General features: G+C 33.4%; 1 non-coding gene across 1 annotated transcript; it reads left to right on the plus strand.

Annotated features, from left to right (window-relative positions):
- The first annotated feature begins 2,460 nt into the window (after positions 1–2,460).
- On the plus strand, positions 2,461–5,093 carry LOC18429718 (disease resistance protein RPP13). Its single transcript, XR_016043443.1, has 3 exons — positions 2,461–3,521; positions 3,607–4,043; positions 4,216–5,093. It is a non-coding gene; the product is annotated as a disease resistance protein RPP13 (transcript).
- Positions 5,094–12,195: the final 7,102 nt, after the last annotated feature.

Below are 12,195 nucleotides of genomic sequence, written 5' to 3' on the forward strand. Positions count from 1 at the left end.
ATTTGCCAGGGAATCGGATGGCTCACTTGAAAACTGGATAAACAATTTTTATTATAAAAGAATGCTGGTGGAGCCTACCCACTTTATTTATATATTCTACTCTTCTCAATTTTGTAATTTTTATTTTATAACCCAAATAATTTACTATGATTGAGGAGCCACCACATGTACCTGGCTCACGCTCCCCAGCCACCTTTTCGCTACGCCCATGTTTCCCTCACTCTCTTTTATTATATACCAGCGGAGGCATGTTTTTCGCACATGATTTTAATTGGCCATATATATTTATATAGATTAAATTTACCTTAAAATGATTTATGCACCGAAGTTAAAATATTAGCACAAGATATAAACTTGTAATTACTATGATCATCTGAATAAATTGCTTATAATATGCTCATATACTAAATTTAATCAGATGTGTGTGTGTTTTTTTAATAGATATGGTGATTTACCATTACTTAAATTATAATATTCAAAGGCTACTGAAATTGGGTGAAATTTTGGTAGATATGATTGAAGTTTCAGCGTGTAGCGCATGAGGTGGTGTACCTTACAAAAGACGATGTAATTGTCGACTATTAATTTTTTAAGCCTTCAGAGGCCACGGTCATAACGAAAGCTCCAAATTTTTTTTATTAATTTTAAGAATTATATGTCAATTTTTTTAAGTAAATGTAATACTATATTAATTGAAATTTTGAAATATATATCTGTTTTTAACGAGCCTCTTTTTTAGTGTGTTAGGTGCTCTTCAAAGTAATTTTTAAATAAAATTTACAATGTATATCTAAATTATGAAAGAATTTATTTTTAACAGAAAAACTTAAGTGCTCTTCATAGTAATTTTTAAATAAAATTTACAATGTATATCTAAATTATAAAACAATTTATTTTTAAGAGAAAAACTTAAATATTACAAGGAGTTTTAATAAATCACATGTGCACTACGTATCCACAGGAGTAGAAAATATGATAACTGGTTATATGAATAGACCAACAAAGTTATAGATAAACTTACCCAAAAAAAAAACAAAGTTATGGATAACAAAACATAATATAATATTAACCGATAAATTTAACATTTTAGATCAATGTATTTTAAAATTTTCACCTTTTTAAATTTTTTATTAATTGTTTTCATTTCATTACATTATATAATATAGTATAAGGTTATATTGTAATTTTTTACTTCTTTTTTGTTAATATAGTATAATATATATTATATATATTTAATATATGTAATATATAATATGTACTATATATTATAATTATAATATATAATATGTAATATATAATATATGTAATTTTTATTCGGATTAGTTTTTTCCTAATTTATCCATGTACACGTTAGGGCCTTGATTATAAAGTTTTGAGATATATAGTATTGAAATGGTACTGTAATTAATTGAACTTTTGGTAGATACGTTTGAAATTTCAGTGTTTAGCACATTGTTGTGCTGTACCTTGCAAAATACAATCTAATGGTAGATCATATAACACCTACTATAATTCAAGAAGCTCCTCCTAAATCTGCTTGGTGCTTTTCATAGTAATTTTTAAATAAAATTTACAATGCATTCTAAATTACAAAAAAAAACTTATTTTTAAGAGAAAAATTAAAATTTTATTATTCGCAAAAAGGTTTAATTTAATAAATCACATGTGCAATATGTACCCGGGGGAGTAGAAAATAAAAAAAAATACTCAAACATATTTTTAATTGATGAATACACAATGAGGTACCTCGCAACCATTATAACAAACTTTTCGTCCCCTTCTACTAATATAAAAATAAATGGTCCTTAAACAGTGAAATAGAGAGCAAGAGAGAGAACGAAGCCATCGAATAATTAATCAATGAAAATTATTATTTATTTGTCAAAAAAAAGGGACCATGGAATGATTTTACGAGAAAGAGAATCAAAATTTTTATAATATAATTTATTACATTATTATATATTATAATACATTATAATATATTTTTAATAGGTCCTTCATGTGAGCTCACGTGGGCGAAGCGGCAATTACGAGAAAGGTTTGGTTATCTAAGGAAAGGTTTTTTATGGTCTCATGAGCGTATATTGTGTACATGGTCTATCACGTGAAATGGAGGTTTGAGCATGAGCGAACAAAACCAGATCGATTTTTGAGAAATTCACATGTTGTAGTACGGGGAGAAAACAAGCTACTATTATAACTATATATCATATTTTGAAAAACGTAAGTATAGGTTGTTGGGGGTTCACCACGAAAAGAGCTCATGCCACTGGCCTTTATTAGAGCCCTCGAGTCAAAGTCTTCTTTCTAGGAAGCTATCCAAAATGCGTCTTCCTATTAATTTTTAATGTCGTTTTGTGTTTATTGGGAAAAAGAAAATGCAGCACTTGATCTTACCAAACTAATAGAAAATGGGGCGCTCGTTTGAAACTTTTGGTACAAGCTTATTCATCACTACTTGAGGGTTGAGGCAAGCTTATTCATCACTACTTGAGAGTTAAGGGAGAGAGAGCATCGAGTGCAGGGGAAAGATTTGGAAATGGCTTATGTAGTGACCAGCGTCTTGAAAACATTAAGCACACCTCTCGTACGGGAAGCAATTTTTATTGCACAGAATAGGGGAAACAAGTCGACAGACTCAAGGCCGAACTAAAACGGATGAACGCCTTCCTTGAAGACGTGGGGAGACAGTGATGAGAGAACAAAAAATTTGGTAGATCTTGCGTCTGAGTCTGAGGACATCATCGGAATGTTTTGTTCTTCAAGCTATGCAGCAAAATAGAAGGGGACTTCTGGGTTCTTTGAGAAATTATGCCTGTTTGATTTGGCATTTGAGAGGTCGTCACGAGGTGGGTACGAGGATATCAGCAATAGGCTTGGCGATATCGGAAGGGCGATGTCTGTCTATGATGCGCGGCAGAGCAGCAACTTGGGGGAAGCCACAAGTTCTAGAGCCCAAAGTTTGAGAAAAGCCTCACCTCTAGAAGTCGAACAGGATTTAGTGGGGATTGAGAAGAAAGTGAATTCTTTAAAGGAATTATTATTGGATGGAGAGGAACAACTCTCTGTGGTTTTCGTGGTTGGCATGGGCGGTGTTGGTAAGACAACTCTTGTAAAGAAACTCTATAATGGAGAAGATATAAGGCTACACTTCAATTATTTTGATTGGGTAAGTGTATCTCAGAATTACAGCATAATTGAGATACTTCGTGGCATGATCAGTAAGGCTGTAGGTTCACCTGAGGGCCTACAAATTATGAGTGAACAAAGGTTGAAGGAAGTTTTGTATACTCATTTGAGGACAAGGAGGTATTTAATAGTGTTGGATGATATATGGGATTTCCAAGCATGGGATTCTCTAAGAGAAGCTCTACCTGATGTGAACAATGACAATAGGGTTTTAATAACAACTCGAAATAGGGACCTGGCCAAGATGGTGGATAGAAGCACCATCCATTATCTTGAACCACTGCCAAAAAATGAGAGTTGGGAGTTGTTCTGCGAGAAGGTTTTTGTGAAAAACAATGAAAAATGACCCCAATATTTGGCAGATATTAGCAATGGCATTGGGGATAGATGTGGAGGGTTACCCCTAGCACGACTGAGGATATATAAGGACAGCATCGGAATGGCAGAAAGTGCTTGACGGCTTCAGCTATTATCAAGATAGAGGTAAGATCAAAATCTCTGAGATACTAGCATTAAGTTATTTTGATTTACCCTACTACCTTAAACCATGTTTCTTAGTTTTATCTGGTTATCCGGAAGATTACAAGATCAGAAGGACGAGATTAATACAATTATGGGTGGGTGAAGGGTTTATTGAAAAGAGAGGAGATGAGATATTAGAAGATGTGGCAGAGGACTACCTTGAAGAATTGGTAAGTCTATAATACAGGTGGAAAGTATGAGCTCAAGTGGACACGTCAAATCTTGTGTTATGAATGACCTCTTACGTGATATGGGCTTAAGAATTGCCCAAGAGCAGAACTTCCTTGGGGTGGTTGCAAGTAAAGATATCAAGGACCCGATGTCTTGCCTCATATCGAGGAATTGATGGCCATGTTTCATTCCATAAATCTCCTTCTAAAATTCCCTCATTCCTTTTTTTCTCGTGTTTAACATTGCCATCCGTTTCCAAACACTGTTTAGACAATGCTAAGCTAGTTCGGGTATTGTTACTTGAGGATATTAGTGTTGAATGCTGATTAAAAGAATTGGGAAGTTTGGTTCTTCTTAGCTTCTTGAGAAATCTTCAATACTTGCAAGTGCTTGACTTGAGGGTTGAAGATTATACTTATGGTAGGATTTATAAAGGCTTAAATTCGAGTTGGAGCCTAGAGTTGCCAAGTTTGAGAGACCTTTATGCAAATGATATGCTTAAATACTCGCAACCAATGCATTTAAAGGCAGGGAGTTCGAGATGCCTCCCAACGTTGTGGACACATGGTCTTGGCTTCTTACGAGAGCCATTGGGCAATTTCTCGAAACTCAAGAAAGTACGTATTTTCGATATGGTGGACGAAGACATTAGATCAATCTACGGGTCCATTAGGCAGCTAAAATGCCTGCGTTCTTTGTCTCTACATGCAAAGCGTGGAACAATGCAAAATTTGGAGGCAATTTCAAGCCCGCCATTGGCTCTTGAGAAATTGGGGTTGGATGGAAAGTTAGGGAAGGTACCAAGCTGGTTTGGGAGCCTTCCAAAACTCACCAAGTTGGATTTATATTATAGTGAATTGAATGAGGAGGGGTTCTTAAAGCTCCAAGAGTTGCGACACCTCAAATTTTTAAGATTATGCCGCAATGCATACGTTGGGAAGGAGATGCATTGCATTGGGGGAGGCTTTCCTCTACTCCAACACTTGGGACTTCATATTTATTTTAAAAGAGTTAATTGGAGGAAGGATCCATGCCATGGCTTCAATCTCTGGAGATTAAGGCTTGTGGCAAATTGAGGATGCTTCCACAGTGGTTAGAGCACATTTCTACCCTCCAAGGAGTGTATTGTTCTGGATTTGGTGAAGAAATTAGTGGGAGAGTGTTAGATGATGCACCTCATCTTTGGTGCAAAACCGTAAGCGACGATGATAATCAAAAGTGGAAACGTGCAGCCCTTTGATTCCTATTTTCTTGGTGTCTAGTATTCTAAGCATGTAAGTCATTTCTATGTGATGTTCTTCTATGACTTTTTGATTGCGGTGTCAGTTTTTTTATTATAATTTGGCATCATAACAAAGTTAGACTCATCCAATTTCTTAACTAGGCCTTCAATCATTTAAATTGGTAATTTATGTCCTCATTTTTTTTTTGCCATGGGAAAAGTCTCCATCGGAATCATTGGACGGTGGAAGGGTGTACAAGCACACTTCCAATGGTTCAGATACACAACAGATTTTTATTTTATTTTTTATTTTTTATTTGAAAATTATTTGTTTAAAATCAGGGTTATAGATATATTTTTAGATGGTTGAAAATAATAAAAGCATATTTGGGCCAAATGAGTTGGCCAAAAATATCAATCAATTGTTTTAGGAGGTTTTCTATCATTTTCTATTCAAAATATTTTGTATTATTTTCATTTGTTGCACCATTTAGAAAGGGGCAAAGTTTTTATAAGGTGGCCATTTTATAGTATACAAGTTAGGTGCACCTCCAAATTGAGCTGGAAGATCTAGTTCTAGTTAGATGCCTGGTGGCAACTTCCTCTTGTGGGGGGTTTGAAACTTAATTTTGATAGTTCCTTTTATGGAAACCCATTGAATGCATGAGTGGGGAGGATATGTAGAGATTTTGAAAGTTCAATTGTTTTTTAGTATGCTGGGCCTATCGGCCAATCATGCTGAATTGATTGTTGTGTTGCAATATATTCTAATATGGAGGGTGAAAGGTTTGGGGGAGACTTTAATCATTGAAGGAGATTCACTTAATATCATCAATTGGTGCTAAAAAATCTCTAAGCCACTTTGACGTCTTAGATCCATTTGGCTGAGGTAATAGAATTAATATCCTCAATGGAATTAGCGTTCATCATGTTTATTAGGAGGCGAATGACATTGCATATGATTTGGCTAAGAAAGGGGTTCTTTCCAACTTTCTAGTTGTTTCTTCTATTCTTATTTTAATCTATATATTTTAATTTTTTACTATTGGATAAAAAGTAAATACTCTTTATCCAGAAAACAAAGATGTAGTTCTAATGTCAACAAACTTATGATGGTCTCAAAATCCTTGTCTAATCCTAGTTAGGAAAATTACAATTCCAAAAATCATGCCGATTGAGCAATCTATAAACACTTCAAAATCTTAAAAATAGATATTCCGGATAACTTGTTTCAAGAACTAATTCTTTAACATGAAATTATTCTTTTTTTTAGTTTGTTTGTTTTATACTAAACATCTGCATGTCAAGGTAGTCAATAAGAAAGTTATCTAACCTTGGAACACTCTTTTCTACTGGATTTATGATGCAAATATAATATAAAACATCATTGAGAGCGACAGAGTTGGGAAGTTAATTGTGTGTGCGTGAGAGAGAGAGAGAGAAAGAGAGGGGAAGGACGGGAGTTGTTGATGTAAATATAAGATATAAGATCATTGAGAGTGAGAGGATTGGGAGGTTGATTCTAGTGTCTCAAGCTTCAAACATTCAATAAAATTTGAATTTAGAGCATGCAAAATATCAGATTCCAACCTAAAAAAAAAACCTAAGTTTGATTGTCATGTAAAAAGACAGAGAAAAAGAAATGTGAAACCAAATTTTGCATAAAACTCTAAACTCCACCAACTAAAAACCATCTGATTTCAGATTCAATCCTCAAAGAGATCCCTAACTCCCTTCGATACTCGATCCACAAGACCCTCGTCCATTCAATAAAGAAACAAACCAGATATAAATACACACAAACCTTCAATTTTAGGAGCTCTTTTTATGGCTTCTTCAGCACTGAATATGGGTTCTAGTTCTTTTTTATTCAAATCTGCTAAAAAAATCCAAGAAACTTGGTCTTTCAAAACAAATCTTGAAATATAGAAGAAACATAAATTAGGGTTTCGAATCAAGCTATTCTGATAATGATTTATTAGGTTTTCACCTTCCTCTGGATGGGACAGACATATGAGCAGGTGGGACATCTTAAACGGCCATTATCAAAGGCTAGTATCATACCACAGTCATGGCAAAACGCTTAAGCTCACTGCAAAAACTAAATTTTGAAATCCTAGAGGGATGCACCAGATTGAAGCCTTCTAAATTGCATATTAAGGTTTTCCTTTGCGATTTGGTACCTTTGCAAAGTTTTTGGTGTCCCAATGGTCTAACATTTGCTTAATGAAAAAAACTCAAGAAATTAGTAAGCAAGTAAATTTTTGAAAAGGGACATGGCAACAATGAAATTTGTCAAGTCAAAATTTATTGTAAAGAGGCTAAATAAACACATCAAGTTAACTAATTGTGCTTTGATTATTTTTCGATCACTTTGCACCAAAGGTAAATGAAATTTGTCAAGTAAAAATTTATTGTAAAGGGGCTAAATAAACAAGTCTAGCTAGTTAATTATGCTTTGATTATTTTTCACATTGTGGCCACTTTATACCAAAGGTAAATGGTCTCATTGTATATTTTTTCTTTTCTAATTTGGAATGGAATATTATAATTTTTTCAACGTAAATGTTTTTTTTACTAAACATCTAAATTGACACGTGCTCCACAAGCGCCCAAAGCAAGGAGTCATTGAGTTTAGTTTTTTTTTTTGGTAGATCAGTTGGGAAAAGATGCCCCTACTCATTTTTAGAAATAATTAGCGGTTTTCGAATGCGTCAGTGGGAATGGAAACTTAAATCAGTAAATGAGGCTCAAGTCACGCTACCACTACGACCTCAATGCCATTCTCGGTCCCTGAGTTTAGTTGTCAAGGGCAAGTTGAACTAAAAAATTCAAAAAAACTAAAAAAATTAACATAAAACAAAACAAGTCACACAAATCATAAAAATAAGATATACAAGGAGACGATAAAATTTTGATTTTGTTACGTTGGAAAAAACTATAATTTATTAGAATTTAAATTGAAAAATAAAAATTTCAAAGCTAATCATGCATAATCTTCTTGCTCGTGCTGATCCATGCCTCCAACATTGGTCGAGGTGATCTTAAATACCCCACAATGAAACCATAAGACAAATTTGGCGTTCAAGTTTGGATGTAGTTGACCAAGCTCTTGAAATTTTTGGTCAAACAACTTCTCTCGTTCAAAGTCTTGAAAATTCAAGATTTTGAGAGGTTTTTGTGAGAAATAAACCAATCATTTGATCATCATATGAGCCACATCCAAACTATGTGCGGTCTGCTATTTGAATTACATTCTGTCACTCTTCTATTTGAAGCATTTTTTTTTTTTTACTATAATGCCCATAAATCTTTTAAGGAAAATATAATAGTGGTGATTTTGATTATCACCAAACCTAATCATTTTACGATAATACCCTTAAACCTTACTTTTAAAAATTTTGATGATATTTTCAATTTTTTAATCTATTTTCATTTCGAATGATATTTAAATTTTTACTGTGTAGAAATTCTCCTTGTTTTGGAGGCCTGAAGCCAAAAGATGCAAGTCCTCTTATGGCATTGATTGCTTTCTTATTTCTCTTTTAATACATCAACAAATTGGAAATATGACCTCAAAGTTAATGATGTGTTAAATGATCTAACTACTAACTTTCTAAAAGACCTATTGTATTTGGATATTATTATAATGTGGCCATGCTCATGTTCTTGTTCTTGACGTAAATATTCTTGTTTTTTATGTTTTAGGTCTAAATTCTGATAATATTTTATGTTAAGAAATTATCATTGATTTGAAACAAAAAACTGGCACTGATTTTTATATCTTTTAATCGAGTTATTTAAATGAAGCTAAATTACTAAAATCTCATCATTTTCTTCCTAGTTCCATACCTAACAAAGAATTTTAATAGAAAAATATACTCTATGTTTATAGCCGCCAATAGGAAAGAATTATTTGAGTTATTTACAGGTGGATTCGGTAGGTGAATTATTGGTCACATCCTCACGTCACAAACCAAAAAGGGAGAATTACACATATATATGTTATAGTTTACGTTATTACAGTTACACCAAATAGTTTATGTTATTACATCCTTGTCCATTTTTTCATTTCAAAACGGAATTTTTTAAAAAAGACGAATTTACCCTTTTTCGGGTGTTGAACAATCGAATTCAAAAAACTTTCGGTTGTTTAACAACCGAAAAAGGGATTAGCTCGTTTAAACTTCCCACTATAGTTTTATTGAAATATATCTAAATTCGGTTGTAGAACAACCGAATTTCAATTTTCAGATGTTCAACAACTGAAATTGTGCGGGGCTTGTTTAAAATTCCTGGATCTGTTTCTTTTGCTTTACTCTCTCTTTCCCCCCATTTCTCATTGACTCTTACCTTTCTGACAATCAAAACAACTTATTTAGATCTAGATACAAGTATTTTGACGGATCATAATAGCATTTGACGCATTTTGAGGGCAGTTGATGGATTTCTAATCTGTAGTGAACGTAAGGTATCTATAATCTGATTTCTTGTTCGATTTTTTGAAGTTAACATTGTATAAGATTATGATTTATTGTTTCATACTTGAGTAGAAGCGGTCAATTTACAGTTTATTTGATGGAATTTACAGATTCTTTAATGACGATTTGTTTGTGTGATAGTTGGGATTTTTAAGAAGTGCAATTATTTGGGGTTTGTAATAACTGTAAATTTGGGGTTTTTATATTTCTTGAATGCTATACATGAGTTATTGAGTTATGTTTCGTTTTTATTTATTGTTTAAGAATTTCTAAATTTGGGGTTACTGAGAACTACAAAGTAGGGGGTTTTATTAGAACTCCAAATGAATTAACCTGCAATTTGAAATCAATAGCTTAAGATAGCTAAATGTGTCATTGGATGTTGCCTTTGTACTTGAAAATGTATAACTTATGCTTCATTGGGTTAGCAATTTGCAATTTACAATTTTAAATGAGTAGTATCTAACTGAAAATTTTGGGGTTTATCTATAGTTGAATGGGTTTGTGTTTTGTGATTGTGTATAAATGAATCTATCTGTAATTTGAAATTTGTTGCTTTATTTAGCACCCTATGTTATTGGATGTTGCATTTGTCTTTTAAAGTGTATGAGTTATGCTATGTTGGACTTATAATTTGAAATGAGTATCTTAATACAGATTGTTGGATGTTACTCTGTGTTGTTGTAATTAATATTTGGGTTATATTAAATGCAAAAAACAATAGTTATCTTTAATTCTTTCCCTTTTAACCAATATCTTAGTTGTCTGAAACGGTGCATGAGTTGCTGATTTATTTGATTTCTCCTAGCTGCTGTATGGGCTTATAATGAATGAGTGTTGGTTTTGTAAGTTGAAATTTCTTATAGCATATATTTTGAATAGGTACATAGATGGTACATAGATGAATAGGTACATAGATGGTATAGAACATTGTTTTGGTTATCATACAAGAACAAAATTTTTGCATTCATTACTTCATACCCATTTCATTGTTAGTGATATATGATTTATTGATATATGGATTACATACGAGTTGCAAATGTGTTAGTCACTACATTTATAGTTTGGCTTGCTATTTACCTTGAACATTTTGCAAATGCTTGCGGGTTTAGTACATAGGTAACAAATAACTTTATGCATACTGTATGTAAATATGAGTCGTATTTGATATGTAAATTTATTATCATATTCTTTTGTTGGAGTAGTATTCTATATGCAAATGCATGATGCAATTTTAAAATGCATGATGAGTGTTTTCTCTCGATTTCAGTGTATGAGTCGTGCCTATCTAGAGGGGGGATACTCAAGAGGTCCTCAGGACCCTAGTTCGCTACAACTTCACCCAGAACATTCATCATATTTCATATGGGAAGGACATGTATATGCATATATTCAATTGCTCTTTCCATTAGTTTGTTATTTTTCAATAAATTGTAGTTTGTTTCAACACCATATGGGAAATACATGTGTATATTTATTGTGACTCATATGTTTTCTATTTGTTGTATTCCAAGTAAAACAGGAAATTAGAATCGATGAGAAGAATTTCAATTGAACGATTGGCAACTAACCGATGAGCAAATTCAATTAGTGAATGTGTCTGGGTTGGCTGCTCTATCTATCATCCGACCAGGTCGAATTGAATATCCTTTGGTCGCAGGCAATGCAGAGAGGTGGCGTTCTGAGACAAATTCATTCTATTACAACATTCAAATTGGTGAGATGACACCAACTTTATTTGATGTGTACGAGATTTTAGGACTGGCTGTGGAGGGCGAGCATGTTACACGTCGCCCTATTAGTGACCTCCGGGAGTTCATAGAAAACAATTTGGGTATAGTCTCCACTGGAGGCAACCTAACAACCTAAGCATTCATGGTTGAAGGGAAATTTTAAGGAATTGCCACCTGATGCAATCCTTGTGGAAGTACTCAGATATACTCGAGTCTATCTACTCTTCCTCATTAGCATTACAAATTTTGTTGATGCGTCAGTTGCAATAGTACCAACAAGATACTTGCAATTATTTGAAGATATTGAGGAAGCTAGGAGATATGCTTGGGGTGCTGCAGCTCTCGCATTTCTTTATCGTTCCATTGGAAAAGCTTGTACATTCAAGCGAAGACATTTAGTGGTTCGGTCACTCTTATGCAGGTAAATTTAATTTTTGTATAGACATAAGCATAACAGTTTAGATTAGTTAGAAATAAAATTTATTGCGTATCATATCTTGATATAATGCAGTGTTGGTCTTATGAATACATTATGCATATGAGGCCCATACCGCATAGTATATCTCCAAATATGCCTAGGGAAAAAAGATGGGAGCCACTAAAGAACTATTATGGCAATCCTCATAACCCGATACCTCCCAATAGAGAAGAATTGGATAGCCTCCAACTTAATGAGGTTAGTGTGTACTTTGATATTAATTACTTTCATTTGTATTAAAGTATTTGTAGTTTTTATTATTGACTAATAGTCGTATGTGTGATTGCATATAATATTACAGGTAATATGGAATCCCATTTTCAAACTTGTTGAGGCCATTTTAGAAGATATGCATCAGGCATTCGAAACAGCAATGTGCATAACGATGCTTATCTTTGA

Source organism: Amborella trichopoda, chromosome 10 (genome assembly GCF_054954075.1).
Source record: "Amborella trichopoda isolate Santa Cruz 75 chromosome 10, AtrichopodaSantaCruz75HAP2 v2.0, whole genome shotgun sequence".
In the NCBI taxonomy this organism is placed as follows: Eukaryota; Viridiplantae; Streptophyta; class Magnoliopsida; order Amborellales; family Amborellaceae; genus Amborella; species Amborella trichopoda.